The sequence below is a fragment of the Agelaius phoeniceus genome, unplaced genomic scaffold, assembly GCF_051311805.1.
Source record: "Agelaius phoeniceus isolate bAgePho1 unplaced genomic scaffold, bAgePho1.hap1 Scaffold_398, whole genome shotgun sequence".
Lineage (NCBI taxonomy): Eukaryota > Metazoa > Chordata > Aves > Passeriformes > Icteridae > Agelaius > Agelaius phoeniceus.
In genome coordinates this window covers 12208-33945 of record NW_027509986.1, presented here as the reverse complement: position 1 = coordinate 33945, position 21738 = coordinate 12208, and the positions used below count along the sequence as shown (strand labels likewise).

Below are 21738 nucleotides of genomic sequence, written 5' to 3'. Positions count from 1 at the left end.
ATAGAAAAATCAAAAATAAAAATTAAATAAAAAATAAAAAATAAAATAAAAGCTTTAAAAATAAAAAGATCAAAACTAAAACAAAAAAAAAATTAAATGCTTTAAAAATAGAAAAATTAAAACTAAAAATTAAAGATAAAAATAAAATTTAAAAAATAAAAAGCTTTAAAAATACAGAAATCAAAAATAAAAATTAAATGAAAAAAATAAAATAAAAGCTTTAAAAGCAAAAAAATCAAAACTAAAAATTAAATAAAATAAAATTAAAAAAATAAAAAAGCTGTAAAAGTAGAAAAATTAAAAATAAATATTAAATAAAAATAAAATTAAAAAATAAAATTAATTAAAAAATAATGAAAAACCAAATAAAATCCGTAAAGTGCTGTAAAGTACCGTTAAAGTTCCATAAAAGGTAGTGCCGTAAAGCGCGACAACCGCGCTTTACACCAGTTTTACGACATTCGCGCTTTACGACACCTTTTGCGACAGCCGCGCTTTACAGCAACTTTTGCGACAGTCGCGCTTTATGGCATTACCCTTTATGGAACTTTTATGGTACTTTACAGCACTTTACGGTTTTTATTTTGTTTTTCATCTATTTTAATTTTTTTTTTAATTTTATTTTTTCCTTAATGTTTATTTTTAATTTTTCAAGCTTTTATTTAATTTTTCTAATTCTATTTTTTACTTATTATTTTTAATTTTTCTATTTCTAAAGCTTTTTATTTTATTTTTTAAATTTTATTTTTATTTAATTTTTAATTTTTCTATTTTTAAAGCTTTTATTTTTTTATTTTTATTTAATTTTTTAAAAATGTTTCTACTTTTAGAGCTTTAATTTTATTTTTTAATTTTATTTTTATTTTTCAATTTTTAAAACATTTATTTTTCTAGTTATATTTTTGATTAAATTTTTATTTTTAATTTTTCTATTTATAAAGCATTTTTTTTAATTAAATTTTTATTTTTCTATTTTTAAAGTTTTTATTTTTTTTTTATTTAGTGCTGCCCAGACCAACTCAAGCTGGTGATTGTGGTGGTGTGTGAGGGTCTTACATTACGACACTACCTTTTATGGAATTCTTACAGCACTTTACAGTTTTTATTTTGTTTTTCATTTATTTTAAATTAACTTGGTTTTTTTACTTTTATTTAATTTTTATTTTTAATTTTTCTATTTTTAAAGCATTTTTATTTTATTTTCTTAATTTTATTTTTTATTTACTTATTATTTTTAATTTTTCTATATTTAACGTTTTTATTTTATTTTTTTTATTTACTTACTATTTTTAATTTTTATACTTCTAAAGACTTTTATTTTATTTTTTTTTTAAGTTTAAATTTTTCTATTTTTAAAGCATTTATTTTTTATTTTTACTTTTTATTTAATTTTTATTTTTAATTTTTTTTTATTTTTAGAGCTTTAATTTTATTTTTTAATTTTATTTTTTATTTTTCTATTTTTAAAGCTTTTATTTTTCTAATTTTATTTTTTATTTATTTCTTATTTTTAACTTTTCTATTTTTAAAGCATTTATTTTATTTTTTTATTTTATTTTTTATTTTTCTATTTTTAAAGCTTTTATTTTATTTTTCTTATTTTATTTTTTATTTTTAATTTTTAATTTTTCTATTTTTAAAGTTTTTATTTAATTTTTTAATTTTTTTATTTTTCTATTTTTAAAGCTTTTATTTTATTTTTCTAATTTTATTTTTTTTTTATTTTTTTATTTTTAATTTTTCTATTTTTAAAGCTTTTATTTAATTTTTCTAATTTTATTTTTTATTTTTAATTTTTCTATTTTTAAAGGTTTTTATTTTTTTTTATTTAGTGCTGCCCAGACCAACTCAAGCTGGTGATTGTGGTGGTGTTTGAGGGTCTTGCATTACGGCACTACCTTTATGGAACTCTTACAGCACTTTACAGCACTTTACAGTTTTTATTTTGTTTTTCATTTATTTTAAATTAATTTGGTTTTTTTACTTTTATTTAATTTTTATTTTTAATTTTTCTATTTTTAAAGCATTTTATTACATTTTATTTGGTGCTGCCCAAACCTGCTGTAGTGCATTTTTATACTTTATAATACTTTGAAGTCATTTTGTTTTGTATCCCCATATTTTTCCCAAATGGTTTATCCCAAACTGTACCCCCCCTCCTTCTACCTGTGTTATCCCTCTCCCGGGATGAGATCATCCCCAAACCCCCACCCTGGCTCTCTGTCAATGACTCAGCCTCCCATCCCCTCCATGCAGAAGTTTCGTACAAGTCATCCAGTGATTAGCCAGAGGCCAGGGGTCAGCCCCCAGAGCCTTGCCCCATACGCTGTCCTGTATGTCTATGCCCCAGCATCCATCCCTTAGGGTCACTTATTGGTTGGTAAAATGTTATCTACTTTCGGTTTCCACCTCCCTTTAAATGTAACCTTGGCACATCTCCCTGGGGCTTGGCAGGAGGCCCCTGAGGTGCAGGAGCTCCTTTGGGACTCCTAATAAAACCTTGGATTAACCCCTGCTAAGAGTCGGCCCTTTATCATCTACCGATGTCTCTGGTGTCTCTTGTGCTGCACAGGGGCCCAGCCCAGGTGCCCTCAGCACCCTCGGGGCACACACAGAGAGTATCTCCCCCCAGCCCAGGTGCCCTCAGCACCCTCGGGGCACAGAGAGTGTCTCCCCGCTCTCGGCCGTGTCAGGGCTGCCCCCCGGTGTCTGCCGACTCGGGACCGGCCGAGGGTTACTGGGAGGCTCGCACAAACCCGCTCGGCTGCTGATTGTGGCGGTGTTTGAGGGTCCCCAGGACGAGGGAAGAGACGAGAATATTGACTCCACCTCTCAGAAGGCTGAAATATTATTTTATGATCTCTATTATATTAAAAGAAAATGAGATAGTAGAACTATACTAAAAGAGCAAGGAGACATCAGAAGACTGGAAAGGAATGAATAATAAAAACCTGGGACTGCTCACAGCCCCGACGCAGCTGGACCATGATTGGTCATCAAGTAGACACTGCACAGGAGACTAATCCAAGATGCCCCTGTTGCTAAACCATCTCCAGCCCACACTCCACAGCCAGCAGATCATTATTGGTTCCATTTCTGTTCTGAGGCTTCTCAGGAGAAAAATCCCAGCAAAAGCATTTTCATCAAACACGTCAGTGCCAGGTGATGGCACAGGCAGCATCGGCCGGCCGAGGTCACTGTGTCATCCCTGCCAGCCCAGGTGTCACAGCAAGGAGGAGAGAGTTCACCCTGTGCTCACCCTGCAATACAGAGCAATACAACACAACACACATATTAACACAAAATGATAACCTTTTTCTATTTTCATTACATGTGGATTTATTGTTATAGGAAACCCAAATCAACAAAAGCACACAAAAAACACCACTCATCTACCATTAACACCCCCTTCAGATGACACACGAAGTCACCATCCCTCTCATCACAACTGCTAAATTACACCCCAGCAATCATTGGTCCTCGGGAACGTGGTTCCCGGGAGCCTCAAAAAAATCCTCCTGCTTGACGAAAACCCCGGTCCCTGGACAGTCCGCGCCCAAACTCTGGTGATGAACGTCACCTCACAGACCGACCGGGACCGAGGAAAAAAAAAACAGCCGGGGGGGGGAAACCCAGCTGGGGATTTTTTATTCTAAATTTAAAAATGAGTTGAAAAACTTGAAAAGCAAAAGTCACACACACAAGGTTAAATCCAGTAATCCAGTCGGCATGCGCTGACACATGCAGAGATGAGCAGACGCAGACAGACACAGACACGTGCTCTCACACATGCTCACACGCTCTTCCCACTTACACACTCGCTGCAGCCCTTACTCGAGACGCTGAAGAACGTGCTGCGACACATCATCTGGCTGCGCTCCTTGACGTCAGTTGGTAGGTTCTGGGGAAATCGGTAGCCTCGGGGACCTGTGAGACGACAGGAAGCGGTCAACGAGTGGCTATCTGACAGCTAGGACTTGTCTCCACTCTGAACCAATAAGTTTTCTACCCAAAATCCCATAAAAGACAGATGAACAGTAAAGTTTTTATAACTCTTCTGCCTAACTGTGACTACGTGCCCAGGCAGGGCAGCTCCAACCATAAGTGGTACAATATAAGTACACACAACAATGTAAGTCGATGCATACAGTGCAAGTGTACATAGAGGGTAGGTACATACAGTATAAGCCAGCACAGGTACACACAATATAAGCCAGGACTTGAGATAACTTGCTGGAAGATGAATTCTTGAGTCCTATACCCTTCAGAAGATGGAACCTATAGAAGTACTGCAGTCACATGAGGAGGGTGCAAGACACTCCCTCTAGCAGTCCAAGAGAATGGCATGGAAAAAAAGGCACTACCAAAGCTGGTAGTGAGAAGGAAGATGGATGAGAACATCTTGTCCGTTTGAGACATTCCTGTCTCAAAGAGTAAAAATGTAAAGATGCCAGAATAAGGGATATCCAGAAAGGAACGTGAGTAGAATACAGCCTATATGGCACAGAATAGTGCTGATAAAGCATCGCGACGTAACAAAGGCCTATGACGTGGAAGACAACGGACACAGACACGGACAACACAGACACGGACAACATAGACACGGACAACATAACACAGAGACAAGTGGCAACTGCCTGGCACTGTCCCCTTAGGCACCCGAGATGCCTAGCGCAAGATGTGCCAGAGGCTGATGATGCCAAAGGAGAGGAAGCCCTATGACGATAGCACGTGATGATGAAATGTAACTCGTTAAAAGAAGTTAGTGCCAAAGCAGTTAAGAGGATGCTCGAGAGGCTCAGCAAGCCTAGAGAAGGAAGCCGACGGCCAGGTGGCCGTGGCTATAGCTCCGGACGTGAAGGCGAGCTCCTCGGGGGAAAGATCCGTGACGACGTCGGGCCGAGGAAGGCGGACGATGCAAAGTTCACAAGAATCCTGAGATGGGTCGGAACTGCCCTGCCCGGCAAAGGCTCTGGTCAGGCTGAGGAGAAACCCTCTCCCTTTTCTTCCAGAGAGCCGGTCCCACTACAGACCTCTCTGCTAAACTGACATCAAATTGCCCTCTGTGATAGTAAAGGTTTTTCCCCTTCTCCAAACCACTGGCCCCGACACTTAGCTTTTGGAAAAGGAGCAGACAAAATCCATCCTCGGTCGGACGTGGATGTTGAAACGTGCTCTGTGTGTGCCTCGGTGCTGTCGTTACCAACCTTGGGCTACGAGGCTCCTAAGGGTACCTAAGACAAAACAGAAAAGGTGACTATTGCCGTCAAAAAACAGTAATCCCCAGGGCTCCTCCGCACCCCTGCCCCGGCTCACCTCAAATCTTGATTTGACTCCAGAGGGTGCCCAGAAGATACCTGCAAAAAGAATAGGTACACACTTAGCATGCTGCTGTGTAACACTCACCTATGAGTCAGCCTGCCTAAACACCGACTCACCTGCCCTCCTCTGTTCCTTGGCGTGCCTAGGGCAGCGACAGCACCTGCAAAGAAACAAAGCAGAAAAGCATGCTGAGACACTGTGAAAACACAACCTCCCAAATCTGACAAGGATGCCACACTGATACCTTAAGCTGCACACACCTGGAATGGGCATGCCCGGCCAGGATAGATGGCAAGTGGACCACCTAAAATAAAAAGTGGAGATGCTTAGAGCTGCACCAGAAACTGAGACCTCAGCAATAACAACTGCTTCTGTACACTACTCAATGCTCACCTCGCCCACTCGGCCTTGACTGCTGCTCTCAGCCTTGACTTCCTAAAAAGAGAGACAAAGAAGACTGCTCTAACAGCCATCATTTATGCTCTCTCTACAGAGACAAACAGTGACTGACCTGCTCGGGGGAATCCCCTCACCCGGGATGAGGGGCTCTGCCCTGGATTTCATCCTTCTGCACCTGAAAGAAAGGACAAAAATCAAAGAGCTGCAGGATAACTTAAGAGCTCCAGACATCTTGTGCCCATCTACAAATCCCACCTAGAGTCCAACGACACCCCACATTACAAACATCAAGTCCCCGGGACTTCTCCTATTGCACCAGGCTATGCAGCAAGGCAGAGCAGCTCCGGCACAAATGTGTGCAGACACCCGTGACACAGGACAGGACAAACAACGGGGACACAACAGGAACAGAAATCTCTGGGTAAGGAAAATGACAGCAAGCACCGAGAGGACGCAAAATTAGAAGACTGAGGTGAAACTGATGGCGTGCTGATGAAGTTCAGAGAACCCTGGAGGAAGAAGATGCTAACTGAATTATTTATTCCAAGAACTGCAAAGATGGATGCCCGAGAATCCTACGGTCAGAAGCCTCTACCTGTCCCCACATTCTTACAAGTCCTAATCCATCATAACAGAACCTTGCAGGGTGCAGCTGTCCATACAGCTCAGAACAAGACCTGAAAAGACATCTGACCGGATGCTTCGAAAAAGAGTTGCCATTCTGATACCTGTCTGAGCTGCCGAGTTAAAAGTTCCATGGCATCGGCGCCAGGGCAAGGAACGCTGAGAGTACAGATACTAAGACTGATGCCAAGGTTTCTGACAGGCCCCTCAAAGGGCTATGATAAAAGACATGAGATATCCAACAACACATAATACACAAAAGACAAGTGACACAATACACACTGGGACTGCTCTGCCCCGCTCACCTCAGCACTGGGATCAAAAGTGAGATTTTGCTTTTATGGGGCCTAAGGGGCCACTTCATGGACACTCCTCACCTCCAAAGCGGACTCAAATTCCCCCCTCCCAGTAATTCCCAAACCAGCACCCTGCTTTCATCCCCCCTGGGGGTCGTAGCCCTCTACTTCTCTCTCAGACATCTGGGGATGCCGGTCTCAGGTGCAAAGAAAGGCCACCTCGTCAGCTGGGAAGGTCCTGCTGGCACCGGGCTGGTATCTCTTCGACAGCTGTATTAAAGAAAACCAAACATCAATGCCTGATCGTGGCACCACATCGGCCAAAACCCCGCAAGTCTGCTACTCACCGTGCTCCTAAGAACGCTCAGCTGCTCGGGCCGCACGCTTCAGGCACGCTCGGAGACCGAGGCCGTCATCACAGGGGACGCCTGGGTTAAGAGGAGATGAGGTGATTTGGCACGGCTGAAACCTGAGTGGACCCTCGCTCCTCCCCCCTACTTCCCTGACTCACCACAACTCCTGGGTAGCTGCCAGAGGCCACCTGGATGGCACCTTTAAATAGAAAAGTTCAGGGCTTCATCACCAAGTCCTGTAATGCATCCACAGGGCTCACATTTGCAGGAAACCCGGAGCATCGGCCAGCTGGTGACAGGGGCTTGCCATACTCTGAGTGGATTGCCTAAAGTGCACAAACGAGAACGGAAGCTTAGAGCTGCACCAGAAATTGAGACCTGAGCAATAACAACTACTGCTCTCCACTGCTCACCTTGACAGCTGGTATCCACATTTGCTTCCTAAAAAGAAAGACAAAGAACAGTGCTGTAACAGAGTCACCATTTACACTTCTGCTGCAGAGAAAACGGTGCCTCACCTGCTCAGGGGAAACCCCTCATCCGGGATGGGGCCCTCTGGCACACATTTAATCCATCTGAATCTGAAAAAAAAGTTAGGACAAGAGTCAAACTGTTGCAGGATAACTTAGGAGCTCCAGACGTCTTGTGTCTATCTACAAATCCCATCTAGAGTCCCACTACACCCCACATTACAAACTCCCAGGGACTACTCCTACTGCACCAGGCTATGCGGCAGGGCAGAGCAGCTCCGGCACAAATGTGTGTGCTGACACCCGTGACACGGGACGGGACGTGACAGACAGGGGGGACACAACAGGAACAGAAAGCTCCTGGCAAGGAAAGTGGCTGCAAGGACTCAGAGAATGCAAAAGGAGATGACCGAGATGAGACAGATAGCAAACTGATGAGGCTCAGAGAACCCTGGAGGAAGATGCTGGCTGAAGGATTTATTCCAAGAACTGCAAAGATGGATACCCAGGAATCCTACGGTCAGAATCCTCTCCCTAACCTCGCATTCTTACAAAGCCTAATCCGTTGAAATGGAGCATTGCGGAGCACGGCTGTCCGTGCAGCTCAGAACAAGACCTGAAAAGCCACCTGACTGGATGCTTCCAAAGAGAGATGCAATTCTGATGCCTGTCGGAGCTCCGGAGTCAAAGGTTCAATGGCCTGGGCACCAGGCTGAGGAACACTGAGATCACAGATTCTAAGAATGGCGCCAAGGTTTCTGACAGGCGCTTCACAGGGCTATGATAAGAGACATGAGATACCCAACCACACATAATACACAAAAGACAAGGGACACGATACACACTGGGACTGCTCTGCCCTGCGCACCTCAGCACTGGGATCAAAAGTGAGACTTTCCTTTTACGTGGCCTAAGAGGCCAAAACTTGGCTACCCTCATCTCCAGAGACAACTCAACCCCCTCCCCCCCAGGAGCCCCGACCCAGCACCCTGCTTTCATCCCCCCTGGGGGTCGTAGCCCTCGACTTATCTCTTGGACATATGGAGATGCGGGTCCATGTCAGGTGCGAAGGAAGGCCGCCTCGCCAGCTGGGAAGGTCCTGCTGGCACCGGGCCGTTGTCTCTTAGACAGCTATATCAAAGGAAACCAAACATCAATGCCTGATCGTGGCACCACATTGGCCAAAACCCCACAAGTCTGCTACTCACCGTTCTCCTAAGAAGGCCCGGCTCTTCAGGTCGCACGCTCCGGCCGCGCTCGGAGGCCGATGCCATCGTCGTGGGGTACGCCTGGGTTAAGAGGACAGGAGGTGACGTGGCATTGCTGAAACCTGAGCGGACACTCGCTCCTCCTCCCTACTTCCCTGACTCACCGCAACTCCTCGGCGGTTCCTGACAGCTGCCCGGAACGCGGGGCTCGCGAGAGCAGCAAACCCGGTCCGTCGGCCAGCTGGGGATGGGAGCTTGGCATGCTCCGAGCAGATGGCCTAAGGCACAAAAACGAGAATGGAGACTTAGACTTGCCCCAGGAATTGAGACCTCAGCAACAAGAAAGGCTACTGCTCACCTTACCCTTTTGAACTTGACTGCTGAGATCCAGCTATACTTCCTAAAAATAAAGACAAAGAACAGCGCTGTAACAGGGTCACACTTGACACATCCCCTGCAGAGACAAATGGTGACTGACCTGCTATGGGGAACCCCCTCACCCGGGATGGGGTGCTCTGCCATGGATGCAATGCATCTGCACCTGAAAGAGAGTTAGAACATATGTCAAACACCTGCAGGATGACTCAAAAGCTGCAAACACCTTATATCAATCTAGGAACAGCATCTAGAGTCCAAGTACACCCCACATGAAAAATTTCAACCCCCCAGAGCTTGTCCTATTACACAAGGCTATGCAGCAGGGCAGAGCAGCTCTGGCAACAAATATGTGCAGACACCCGTGACACAGGACAGACAGGACACGACAAACAATGGGCACACAACACAGACAGGAATCTCTTGGCAAAAAGGATTACTGTGAGCAACGAGAGCATGCCAAATGAGATGACCGAGGTGAGACTGATGGCAAGCTGATGTGGCTCAGAAAACATTGAAGGAAGAAGATGCTAACTGAATTATTTATTCCAAGAACTGCAAAGATGGATGCCCAAGAATCCTACGGTCAGAAGCCTCTACCTGTCCTCACATTCTTTCAAGCCCTAAGCTGCCATAATGGATCCTGGCAGGGCATAGCTGTCTGTACAGCTCAGAACAGGACCTGAAAAGACATCTGACCGGATGCTTCCAAAGAGAGATGCGAATCTGATACATGTCTGAGCTCCCCAGGCAAAGGTTGTATGGCATGGGTGCCAGGCCAAGAAATGCAGAGATCACAGACGATAAGAACAATGCCAAGGTTTCTGACAGGCCCCTGAAAAGGCTAAGGTAAGAGACATGAGATACCCAAACAACACACAAGGCACAATAGACAAGGGACATCATACACACCGGGACTGCTCTGCCCTGCGCACCTCAGCACTGGGATCAAAAGTGAGATTTTGCTTTTATGGGGCCTAAGGGGCCACTTCATGGACACTCCTCACCTCCAAAGCGGACTCAAATTCCCCCCTCCCAGTAATTCCCAAACCAGCACCCTGCTTTCATCCCCCCTGGGGGTCGTAGCCCTCTACTTCTCTCTCAGACATCTGGGGATGCCGGTCTCAGGTGCAAAGAAAGGCCACCTCGTCAGCTGGGAAGGTCCTGCTGGCACCGGGCTGGTGTCTCTTCGACAGCTGTATTAAAGAAAACCAAACATCAATGCCTGATCGTGGCACCACATCGGCCAAAACCCCGCAAGTCTGCTACTCACCGTGCTCCTAAGAACGCTCAGCTGCTCGGGCCGCACGCTTCGGCACACTCAGAGACCGAGGCCGTCATCACAGGGGACGCCTGGGTTAAGAGGAGATGAGGTGATTTGGCACGGCTGAAACCTGAGTGGACCCTCGCTCCTCCCCCCTACTTCCCTGACTCACCACAACTCCTGGGTAGCTGCCAGAGGCCACCTGGATGGCACCTTTAAATAGAAAAGTTCAGGGCTTCATCACCAAGTCCTGTAATGCATCCACAGGGCTCACATTTGCAGGAAACCCGGAGCATCGGCCAGCTGGTGACAGGGGCTTGCCATACTCCGAGTGGATTGCCTAAAGTGCACAAACGAGAACGGAAGCTTAGAGCTGCACCAGAAATTGAGACCTGAGCAATAACAACTACTGCTCTCCACTGCTCACCTTGACAGCTGGTATCCACATTTGCTTCCTAAAAAGAAAGACAAAGAACAGTGCTGTAACAGAGTCACCATTTACACTTCTGCTGCAGAGAAAACGGTGCCTCACCTGCTCAGGGGAAACCCCTCATCCGGGATGGGGCCCTCTGGCACACATTTAATCCATCTGAATCTGAAAAAAAAGTTAGGACAAGAGTCAAACTGTTGCAGGATAACTTAGGAGCTCCAGACGTCTTGTGTCTATCTACAAATCCCATCTAGAGTCCCACTACACCCCACATTACAAACTCCCAGGGACTACTCCTACTGCACCAGGCTATGCGGCAGGGCAGAGCAGCTCCGGCACAAATGTGTGTGCTGACACCCGTGACACGGGACGGGACGTGACAGACAGGGGGGACACAACAGGAACAGAAAGCTCCTGGCAAGGAAAGTGGCTGCAAGGACTCAGAGAATGCAAAAGGAGATGACCGAGATGAGACAGATAGCAAACTGATGAGGCTCAGAGAACCCTGGAGGAAGATGCTGGCTGAAGGATTTATTCCAAGAACTGCAAAGATGGATACCCAGGAATCCTACGGTCAGAATCCTCTCCCTAACCTCGCATTCTTACAAAGCCTAATCCGTTGAAATGGAGCATTGCGGAGCACGGCTGTCCGTGCAGCTCAGAACAAGACCTGAAAAGCCACCTGACTGGATGCTTCCAAAGAGAGATGCAATTCTGATGCCTGTCGGAGCTCCGGAGTCAAAGGTTCAATGGCCTGGGCACCAGGCTGAGGAACACTGAGATCACAGATTCTAAGAATGGCGCCAAGGTTTCTGACAGGCGCTTCACAGGGCTATGATAAGAGACATGAGATACCCAACCACACATAATACACAAAAGACAAGGGACACGATACACACTGGGACTGCTCTGCCCTGCGCACCTCAGCACTGGGATCAAAAGTGAGACTTTCCTTTTACGTGGCCTAAGAGGCCAAAACTTGGCTACCCTCATCTCCAGAGACAACTCAACCCCCTCCCCCCCAGGAGCCCCGACCCAGCACCCTGCTTTCATCCCCCCTGGGGGTCGTAGCCCTCGACTTATCTCTTGGACATATGGAGATGCGGGTCCATGTCAGGTGCGAAGGAAGGCCGCCTCGCCAGCTGGGAAGGTCCTGCTGGCACCGGGCCGTTGTCTCTTAGACAGCTATATCAAAGGAAACCAAACATCAATGCCTGATCGTGGCACCACATTGGCCAAAACCCCACAAGTCTGCTACTCACCGTTCTCCTAAGAAGGCCCGGCTCTTCAGGTCGCACGCTCCGGCCGCGCTCGGAGGCCGATGCCATCGTCGTGGGGTACGCCTGGGTTAAGAGGACAGGAGGTGACGTGGCATTGCTGAAACCTGAGCGGACACTCGCTCCTCCTCCCTACTTCCCTGACTCACCGCAACTCCTCGGCGGTTCCTGACAGCTGCCCGGAACGCGGGGCTCGCGAGAGCAGCAAACCCGGTCCGTCAGCCAGCTGGGGATGGGAGCTTGGCATGCTCCGAGCAGATGGCCTAAGGCACAAAAACGAGAATGGAGACTTAGACTTGCCCCAGGAATTGAGACCTCAGCAACAAGAAAGGCTACTGCTCACCTTACCCTTTTGAACTTGACTGCTGAGATCCAGCTATACTTCCTAAAAATAAAGACAAAGAACAGCGCTGTAACAGGGTCACACTTGACACATCCCCTGCAGAGACAAATGGTGACTGACCTGCTATGGGGAACCCCCTCACCCGGGATGGGGTGCTCTGCCATGGATGCAATGCATCTGCACCTGAAAGAGAGTTAGAACATATGTCAAACACCTGCAGGATGACTCAAAAGCTGCAAACACCTTATATCAATCTAGGAACAGCATCTAGAGTCCAAGTACACCCCACATGAAAAATTTCAACCCCCCAGGGCTTGTCCTATTACACAAGGCTATGCAGCAGGGCAGAGCAGCTCTGGCAACAAATATGTGCAGACACCCGTGACACAGGACAGACAGGACACGACAAACAATGGGCACACAACACAGACAGGAATCTCTTGGCAAAAAGGATTACTGTGAGCAACGAGAGCATGCCAAATGAGATGACCGAGGTGAGACTGATGGCAAGCTGATGTGGCTCAGAAAACATTGAAGGAAGAAGATGCTAACTGAATTATTTATTCCAAGAACTGCAAAGATGGATGCCCAAGAATCCTACGGTCAGAAGCCTCTACCTGTCCTCACATTCTTTCAAGCCCTAAGCTGCCATAATGGATCCTGGCAGGGCATAGCTGTCTGTACAGCTCAGAACAGGACCTGAAAAGACATCTGACCGGATGCTTCCAAAGAGAGATGCGAATCTGATACATGTCTGAGCTCCCCAGGCAAAGGTTGTATGGCATGGGTGCCAGGCCAAGAAATGCAGAGATCACAGACGATAAGAACAATGCCAAGGTTTCTGACAGGCCCCTGAAAAGGCTAAGGTAAGAGACATGAGATACCCAAACAACACACAAGGCACAATAGACAAGGGACATCATACACACCGGGACTGCTCTGCCCTGCGCACCTCAGCACTGGGATCAAAAGTGAGATTTTGCTTTTATGGGGCCTAAGGGGCCACTTCATGGACACTCCTCACCTCCAAAGCGGACTCAAATTCCCCCCTCCCAGTAATTCCCAAACCAGCACCCTGCTTTCATCCCCCCTGGGGGTCGTAGCCCTCTACTTCTCTCTCAGACATCTGGGGATGCCGGTCTCAGGTGCAAAGAAAGGCCACCTCGTCAGCTGGGAAGGTCCTGCTGGCACCGGGCTGGTGTCTCTTCGACAGCTGTATTAAAGAAAACCAAACATCAATGCCTGATCGTGGCACCACATCGGCCAAAACCCCGCAAGTCTGCTACTCACCGTGCTCCTAAGAACGCTCAGCTGCTCGGGCCGCACGCTTCAGCACACTCAGAGACCGAGGCCGTCATCACAGGGGACGCCTGGGTTAAGAGGAGATGAGGTGATTTGGCACGGCTGAAACCTGAGTGGACCCTCGCTCCTCCCCCCTACTTCCCTGACTCACCACAACTCCTGGGTAGCTGCCAGAGGCCACCTGGATGGCACCTTTAAATAGAAAAGTTCAGGGCTTCATCACCAAGTCCTGTAATGCATCCACAGGGCTCACATTTGCAGGAAACCCGGAGCATCGGCCAGCTGGTGACAGGGGCTTGCCATACTCCGAGTGGATTGCCTAAAGTGCACAAACGAGAACGGAAGCTTAGAGCTGCACCAGAAATTGAGACCTGAGCAATAACAACTACTGCTCTCCACTGCTCACCTTGACAGCTGGTATCCACATTTGCTTCCTAAAAAGAAAGACAAAGAACAGTGCTGTAACAGAGTCACCATTTACACTTCTGCTGCAGAGAAAACGGTGCCTCACCTGCTCAGGGGAAACCCCTCATCCGGGATGGGGCCCTCTGGCACACATTTAATCCATCTGAATCTGAAAAAAAAGTTAGGACAAGAGTCAAACTGTTGCAGGATAACTTAGGAGCTCCAGACGTCTTGTGTCTATCTACAAATCCCATCTAGAGTCCCACTACACCCCACATTACAAACTCCCAGGGACTACTCCTACTGCACCAGGCTATGCGGCAGGGCAGAGCAGCTCCGGCACAAATGTGTGTGCTGACACCCGTGACACGGGACAGGACGTGACAGACAGGGGGGACACAACAGGAACAGAAAGCTCCTGGCAAGGAAAGTGGCTGCAAGGACTCAGAGAATGCAAAAGGAGATGACCGAGATGAGACAGATAGCAAACTGATGAGGCTCAGAGAACCCTGGAGGAAGATGCTGGCTGAAGGATTTATTCCAAGAACTGCAAAGATGGATACCCAGGAATCCTACGGTCAGAATCCTCTCCCTAACCTTGCATTCTTACAAAGCCTAATCTGTTGAAATGGAGCATTGCGGAGCACGGCTGTCCGTGCAGCTCAGAACAAGACCTGAAAAGCCACCTGACTGGATGCTTCCAAAGAGAGATGCAATTCTGATGCCTGTCGGAGCTCCCGAGTCAAAGGTTCAATGGCCTGGGTACCAGGCCAAGGAATGTAGAGATTACAGATGCTAACAATGATGCCACGGTTTCTGCTAGGCTCCTCCAAGGCCTAAGGTAAAGGACATGACACATCCAACCACACATAATACACAAAAGACAAGGGACACAATACACACCAGGACTGCTCTGCCCTGTACACCTCAGCACTGTGATCAAAAGTGAGACTTTGCTTTTATTTCCCCCTCAGGCCTAAGGGGCCGCTTCCTGGACACCCCCGTCTCCAAAGCGGACTCAAAAACCCCTCCCGGTGGGTCCCTGCCCTGCGCCCTGGTTTCATCCCCTCTGTGGGTCGAAGCCCTCTACTTATCTCTCAGACATCTGGGGATGCCGGTCTGTGTCAGGTGCAAAGGAAGGCTGCCTCGACATCTGGGAAGGTCCTGCTGGCACTGTTGTTAAACAACTTCCTGTTGTTTCTTCGTCTGCTCCAATAAAGTAAACAAAATATCAATGCATAACCTCAGCAGCACATTGGCCAAAACCCAACAATTCTGCCACTCACTCTTTTCCCAAGAATGCCCGGCTCCTGGGGCCGCACGCTTCAGCCGCACTCGGAGGCTGATGCCATCGTCGTGGGGCACGCCTGGGCTAGGAGGAGACGAGGTGATGTGGCGCTGCTGAAACCTGAGCGGAGCCTCGCTCCTCCTCCCTACTTCCCTGACTCACCGCAACTCCTCAGCCACTGCTGAAGGCTGCCCTGGTGACACCTTTAAACAGAAAGGGCAGAGGCTTCATTGCCGAGTCCCGTGATTCTTCCGCAGGGCTCGGGAGAGCGGCAAACCCGGCGCGTCAGCCGGTTGGTGACTGGGGCCTGGCGTACTCCGAGTGGATTGCCTAAAGCGCAGAAACAGGAACAGATGCTTAGAGTTGCATCGGAAAGTGAGACTGGAGCAATAACAACTGCTTCTGTACGCTACTCAATGCTCACCTTGCCCAGCTCACCTTGACTGCTGATGTCCAGCTTTGCTTCCTAAAAAGAAAAAGAACAGAGCTGTAACAGAGTCACACTTTACACTCTCCCTGCAGAGACAAACGGTGACTGACCTGCTCGGGGGAACCTCCTCACTCGGGATGGGTGGATGGATTTTGCCCTGGATTTTATCCTTCTGCATCTGAAAGAAAGCGAGGACAAACGTCAAAGGGCTGCAAGATATCTTCACAGCTCCAAACATCTTCTGTCTATCTAGGAATATCATCTAGAGTCCGGCGACACCCCACAAACTGCGTGTCCCTGAGCCTTGTCCTATTGCAGCAGCCTCTGCGGCAGGGCAGAGCAGCTCCGGCACAAACATGTGCAGACACCCGTGACACAGAACGTGACAAACAGGGGGACGTTAAACACGACACATTATGCTTGTGGTAAGGGTCTCGAGGGGAAAAGGCAAAAGGGACCCCAAAGACACAGTAGGTAACACGGTACACCCGACAACACGACGTGGACCGGAACTGCTCTGCCCTGCCCGCCTGCACGCTGCCATCAAATGTGGAGTCTCTCCCTTTAGCTCTCCTAAGAGGCCCCTTGGAGAAGATTGCTTTTCCCTCTGCTAATTTTTAAATCTGTCCCAACAACTCCCAACTTGCTACCCTCCCTTCTCCAGGCCATGGCCCCCGACTTATCTTTTGGATGATCGGCGATGTGAATCCACGTTGCACCTGAAATGAGTCTGCCTCGTAGGGCCCTGTGATCGCCTGTTAGCCTCTCGGTCAGCTACAATAAAGAAAACCAAAACCAACGTATGAGTTTAGAGTTATGTAGGCCAAATCCCAGCAAGTCAGCTACTTGCCCTCTCCTGAGTGTGCCTGGCTCTTTCAGGCTCCACCTTCATCCTGATTCCAAGGGTGTGGCCTTTATTATTAGTGGCACCTGGGTTAGAGAAAAGCAAAGTGAAATGGCATTCCTGTGAGTGCAGTGGATGACCTTGTGTGAGGAAAACATGTGAATGCCTCTGCTATGCCTCTGAAAAGCCTTGTGTGGGGGGGCCCTCAAATAAACACCCTTTCTCACCCTGCTGCCTGCAAACCCCCCTGCCCCCCAATAACTCCTAACTGGATACCTGCTCACCCTCCCTCTCCTAGTCACAATCCTCAACTCACCTGAAGCCTCAATCTCAAACATCATTTTTAACACTGGGCAGATGCCTCCTGTGACATGATGAATCTGCTGAAAGAAGTGCTGTGCTTGACACAACCTGGGATCTCTGGAAGCTGTGCACCTCCTAAAAACTATAAAAACACAAAACAAGAACAAAACCAGAAATTGCAGATACGCTTTATCACCCCTAAACACAAAATCCAAAATCGTCACCTTAAATACTCCCTGTATTCCATGCCATTTTCTTCACAGTATCTTCCAAGCCTCTATTGCTTTAGATGCCCAGAAACACCTGCTGAAAGCAAGCTAAGCTAAAAGAGGCCCTTCACCGAAATAACAGGAGAGCTCTCACCCCAGCACACCCCAGAGAGGGAATGAAGCCCCTCAGCAAAAGCTGGGGTTAATATACCCCTGATGGTGCCCGCCTCCCATTCCCATGATGCCTGGGAAAAGGGATGGGGCTAATCCCACCAAATATAAAAGCCCACAGAGCAGCTGCAGCTGTTTGGCTCCTCTGACTCAAATTCAAAGGGAGTAAAGGCCTTGTTATAGAAGAAAGCTCTTCAGAAAAATAACAGCGCTTTCTTTTTTGACACAACTACTTGGAGCAGAAGAACAGAAAAATGGTAAGACATAAAGCATTGTGTTTAGGTAGCTTACCTAGATAAATTGGGTAATTTGCTGTTAACTTACATAATTATTCTGTGTTTAACAAAAGCCATCTAATAAATTAACACCCAAAACTCCAGCAGCCCAGCTGGCCCTACCAAATCTCTCTGTTGATACACACAGTAAACAAAACCAAAATCCCAGGAATACCTATCAGAAGTCTAGGAAAGAAACCTCTTGAAATTAATCCTACCTCAAATACAAACCAACACGTACAGAAAGTGAGCTTCACTCAAAAAACTATTTACACAGAGTTAATAAGACCAAGAAATAAAACAACACACCCTATAACGACCCACCAACGAATACAACAGCGAAGGAAAAAAAACCCATTTTTTTCTTTTTTTTTATTTCAACTAGCTTCCTTTATTAGCTAGAACCAAAGATTTTGCCAGGGCTGTAACAACAGCAACAACAACTTCTTTTTCTTCTTCTCCTTCTGAAATGTCCCTTCTCCTTCCCAAATTCCTTACAACTTCCGAGTTTGAATCCAAGCAAAAAGCAAAATTCATGCACTTGTGAGTCCGGTGCTCCTGTCAGATTCTCTGTCTCCCTCCACATCTTCTTACACTTTCAGTCTGAACGCTGTCCTGCCCTGATGAGTTTGACAGAAGAATTGGGACATGTTAGGAGAGCATTTCCCTTCCTCCCTCCCTCCCTCCCCAGAGCTGGTTTCCTTAGCGCATTTCAATCGATCCCAAGCCCGCAACGATGTGCGCTCACCTCAAGGCTCACAACAAGCACGCAGCAGCTCAGGCTGACTTGGCTCCAGGGCTCCATGCCTTAGATAGCTGAGAAAACTTCCCATGAACCTCTGTTCCAAGACATTGGAATGCAAACTCAGCTCCGTCTCAGCGTCTCGGTGGGAGGCGGGAGCACATCTGGCTGAGCCACAAAAAATCCTTTCTTGGGCGGCTGCACTCTGCTGGAAAGGGGAAACACGTGCTAGTGAACAGCAGCTCAGAAACAATTCTTTTCTAATGTTACCTGCTCTACTTGACTGCTCGCTAACACAAGTCTCATTTTACCATTGCAGGGAGAAGGCTGTAGGAAAATGTCTGATGAGCAGCCACAAAAGGCCTCACTCCCTGCTACACAGCTTGCAACAACCTCGGCAGAGCAGAGCAGCCAAATCACCGCACTCTCCTTGCCGTGGGCAAGGGTAGAAGATGACTGGGGGAGGCACATAAAAAGAAGGGAAACGCTCCTATAAATGCACAGCCATTTGCTTTCAGAAGCCCAGAGTTCAGGATCTTCTCTAGGAAGCCAGACGTGACATGATATTTCTAAGATTTTCTTCTTCATCGAAGGAAATGGACGTACATACACACTCTTACAAACGTACCTACGGTTCTGGGGTTTTTTTTCTTCTGAAGCTCCAAGAATGATTTCCCACCTTGATTCATTCAGAAGAAACGGCCCCTGTGACTCAGGTCAGAAGGGCGGCCTGCGTTTTTGATCACGACAGCTTTTGGCTTTACCCTGTGAGCAGGAGCAGCTAGAGCTGAGGCTCAGCAGAGGCTGACCCCGGCCAGCCCCTTCCTCCCTTCCCCGTGTCACAATGACTTCCAGGCAGAAGGATGCAAAGCAGGTTTGTGTCTTTTCTCTTCAGTGCCAAGAGGTAAAAGATGTAGGCTTTGAAATAACTAATGACCCTCTCTTGGAACTCTCCCAAGGACAGTTTGAAAGCAAAGACAGAAGATTGCTGCTAAATCCATATGGGATAAGGATGAGAGCAGCAAGGATCCGAGGCCAGCAGCGTTGCCAGGCAGTGTCACGTCCCTGCCACCTTGTGACAAGGCACACAGCTGCAAAGCCCCAAAGCCTGCAAGCCCTGCAGCTGCCGCACGGATGGACCTGGTTCCCTTCCCAGGTGCCCAGAGGGACACCTGAGGGCAGGTGTCGTCCCCCGCCCCCCGAGGGCGCACCCAGAGCCCCAGGCAGGGACGGAGTCACTGACTGCTTTCTGGGGATGAGACCCTCCCTGCAGGTGACACCGGCTTGTCCTCTCCCTGTGGCACAGGCACCTCCAGGCTCTAGGACCAGCCTCATTTTGTCAGCATCCAGGTGCTGTGCTAGAGCCAGAGGGGTCAAGGCTTTCCAGAACCATAGGATCCGTAGCATCCTTGCGGTTGGAAAAGCCTTCTAAGGACATCGAGCCCAGCTGCTGCCCCCCCAAATCAGGTCCCTAAACACCACATCTTGACATCCTTGACATGTCTCCAGGCATGGGGACTTCCCTGGGCAGCCTGCTCCTACGCCTCAGCACCCTTTCAGTGAAGAAATTTTCCCTCCAATCCAATCTAAGCCTTCCCTGCTGCAAGTTGAGGCCATTTCCTTTGGCCGTGTCACTTCTTACCTGGGAGACCTCGGTACTTCAACCTTACCTGCTCCTTCCCTAGGCGGTCTCTGGCTTGGCTGGAGGAGAGGAGAAACACTCCCACCACAGGAATGGCAGCTCAGGAGGTCCCACACCAAGGCCGGGGGAGCAGCCGTCCTCGCCAGAGCTCGCACGTCCCTTCTTCTCAGAGATTGGCTCTGCTTTTCCTCCCGGGCAGATCTCTGCTGAGTGCTTCACAATTGCCTGTTTGGAGGAGGGGGGGAAAAGAGGTTAGCCAAGTTTTTTATCCAGACTTAGCTGCTGGCTTTGCCTCCTCCTGACTTCCTTCTGCTAAGAAATCAGCTGCCTTTGGACTTCTAGGGGCAACTTGCATGTCATGCCTGAAACGGAACAACAGAAAAGCGCCTCATTTATAAAGCCTCAGCCAAGAAGACAGATGCAGCTGCAGCTTTGCCATGCCCACTGCCTGCAGAGCCGGCAGGCACCAGGCCAGCTCTGCTCCTCCTTCAAGTTGTTCCCAAAGCTGCTGGAAGAACTGAAGGCTACTTTGGCCTTCCATTGCTCGGCTTGTCCCGAGAAAGAGCTTTGAGTGTTGTTACCCCTCCAGAAAGGAAGGGCCTTTCTGTCTCACACGCTCGGTGACACAAGGCTACGCAGCCTCTGCTCCAGGTGGGAAGGGCTTCCTTCCTCCTCTGGCACCTGGCTGGCACAGGGCACAGGTTGCTCAGAGGTCCTGGGGCTGCCCCATCGCTGCAAGTGCTCAAGGCCCGTCGGTGCTCTGCGATGAAGCTCTGAGCAAGCTGCTCGATGGAAGCACGTCCCTGCCCACGGCGGCAGCAGCCTTGGAATGAGGTGATCTTTAGAGCCCCTTGCAACCTGAATTCTTCCATGATTCTGTGAACTGAAAAAAGCGGGGAAAGAAATCTGTAAAGGTCACTAAATGCATCCAAGCACATCCCCAAGGATCCAATCCTCAGCAGCCCATGCAAGGCAAGGTCAGAGCTCTCTGCCCACCGAGGACACGGCAAGCAGCACGGACCTTTCTCCCACTCTCCAGCACGGAGAAGTGGGAAGCCAGAGGGAGTCCGTCTGTTTACAGACACCGGAGGGCGGCGGGACGGGGCGGGGCGGGACGGGGCGGGCGGTCTTACCTTGCAAAGCTGGCGGCAGAAAGGGCGGGCAGCGCCGCCGCCCCGCCGGGATTTTCCGGCCCGCCGTCGCTTCCGCCGCCTGGAGAGGCGCGTGCGCGGGCGGGGTGCAGCCCCGTTCCGACGGCGTTCGCCCGCCCCCGCTCGCTGCCCCCGGCCCGCGGAGCGCTGCGACCGCGCCTCCGCCGCCCGCCGAAAGCGGCCCCGCCGGGCCGCGCCCCCCCCCCCCGGCCATTCTTCTCAGCCATCGTGTCCCTTTTGCACTCCTGAACGTCTTTCACCCCTCCCGGCCATTTACCGAGCCCGCCCCGCCCGCCGCTGGCTCCCGCCCTGCCCGCCGCTCGCTCCCGCCCCTCGCCCTTGCCTCGCTCGGCAGCCGCATGCTTGCCCCGCCCCCGGCAGCCAGCGGCGAGGGGCAGGGCGCTGGCTCGGGGGGCTGCAGTACTGCACTCTGGCCACAGGGTGGCAGACTCCCGGGTCCGCGATATCCCCGCCCTTTTGGCCGCCATTTTGAGAAGGTCAAAAAAAAAAATCCCACGACATTGGCGACGCGCCACTCCCAACATGGCGGCCCAGAGAGGACCCCTCGGCCGAGAGAGGTGGTTACTCACATGCCGGTCAGAAACACGCCAAAAT

General features: G+C 48.9%; 4 long non-coding RNA genes across 4 annotated transcripts; all 4 read right to left on the bottom strand.

The window, feature by feature from the left end:
* Positions 1-8902: 8902 nt before the first annotated feature.
* LOC143693204 (uncharacterized) lies at positions 8903-9265 on the bottom strand. The gene is made up of 3 exons (XR_013180716.1): positions 9151-9265; positions 9036-9072; positions 8903-8950 (listed from the first exon to the last, which is right to left on the bottom strand). It is a non-coding gene; the product is annotated as an uncharacterized LOC143693204 (long non-coding RNA).
* A 363-nt stretch (positions 9266-9628) lies between these two features.
* On the bottom strand, positions 9629-10617 carry LOC143693208 (uncharacterized). Its single transcript, XR_013180721.1, has 3 exons — positions 10484-10617; positions 10321-10400; positions 9629-10243 (listed from the first exon to the last, which is right to left on the bottom strand). It is a non-coding gene; the product is annotated as an uncharacterized LOC143693208 (long non-coding RNA).
* A 1626-nt stretch (positions 10618-12243) lies between these two features.
* Positions 12244-12596, bottom strand: LOC143693206 (uncharacterized). Its single transcript, XR_013180719.1, has 3 exons — positions 12482-12596; positions 12367-12403; positions 12244-12281 (listed from the first exon to the last, which is right to left on the bottom strand). It is a non-coding gene; the product is annotated as an uncharacterized LOC143693206 (long non-coding RNA).
* Positions 12597-17919: 5323 nt separating this feature from the next.
* On the bottom strand, positions 17920-20669 carry LOC143693203 (uncharacterized). Its single transcript, XR_013180715.1, has 3 exons — positions 20001-20669; positions 18337-18535; positions 17920-18208 (listed from the first exon to the last, which is right to left on the bottom strand). It is a non-coding gene; the product is annotated as an uncharacterized LOC143693203 (long non-coding RNA).
* Between the last annotated feature and the right edge of the window lie 1069 nt (positions 20670-21738).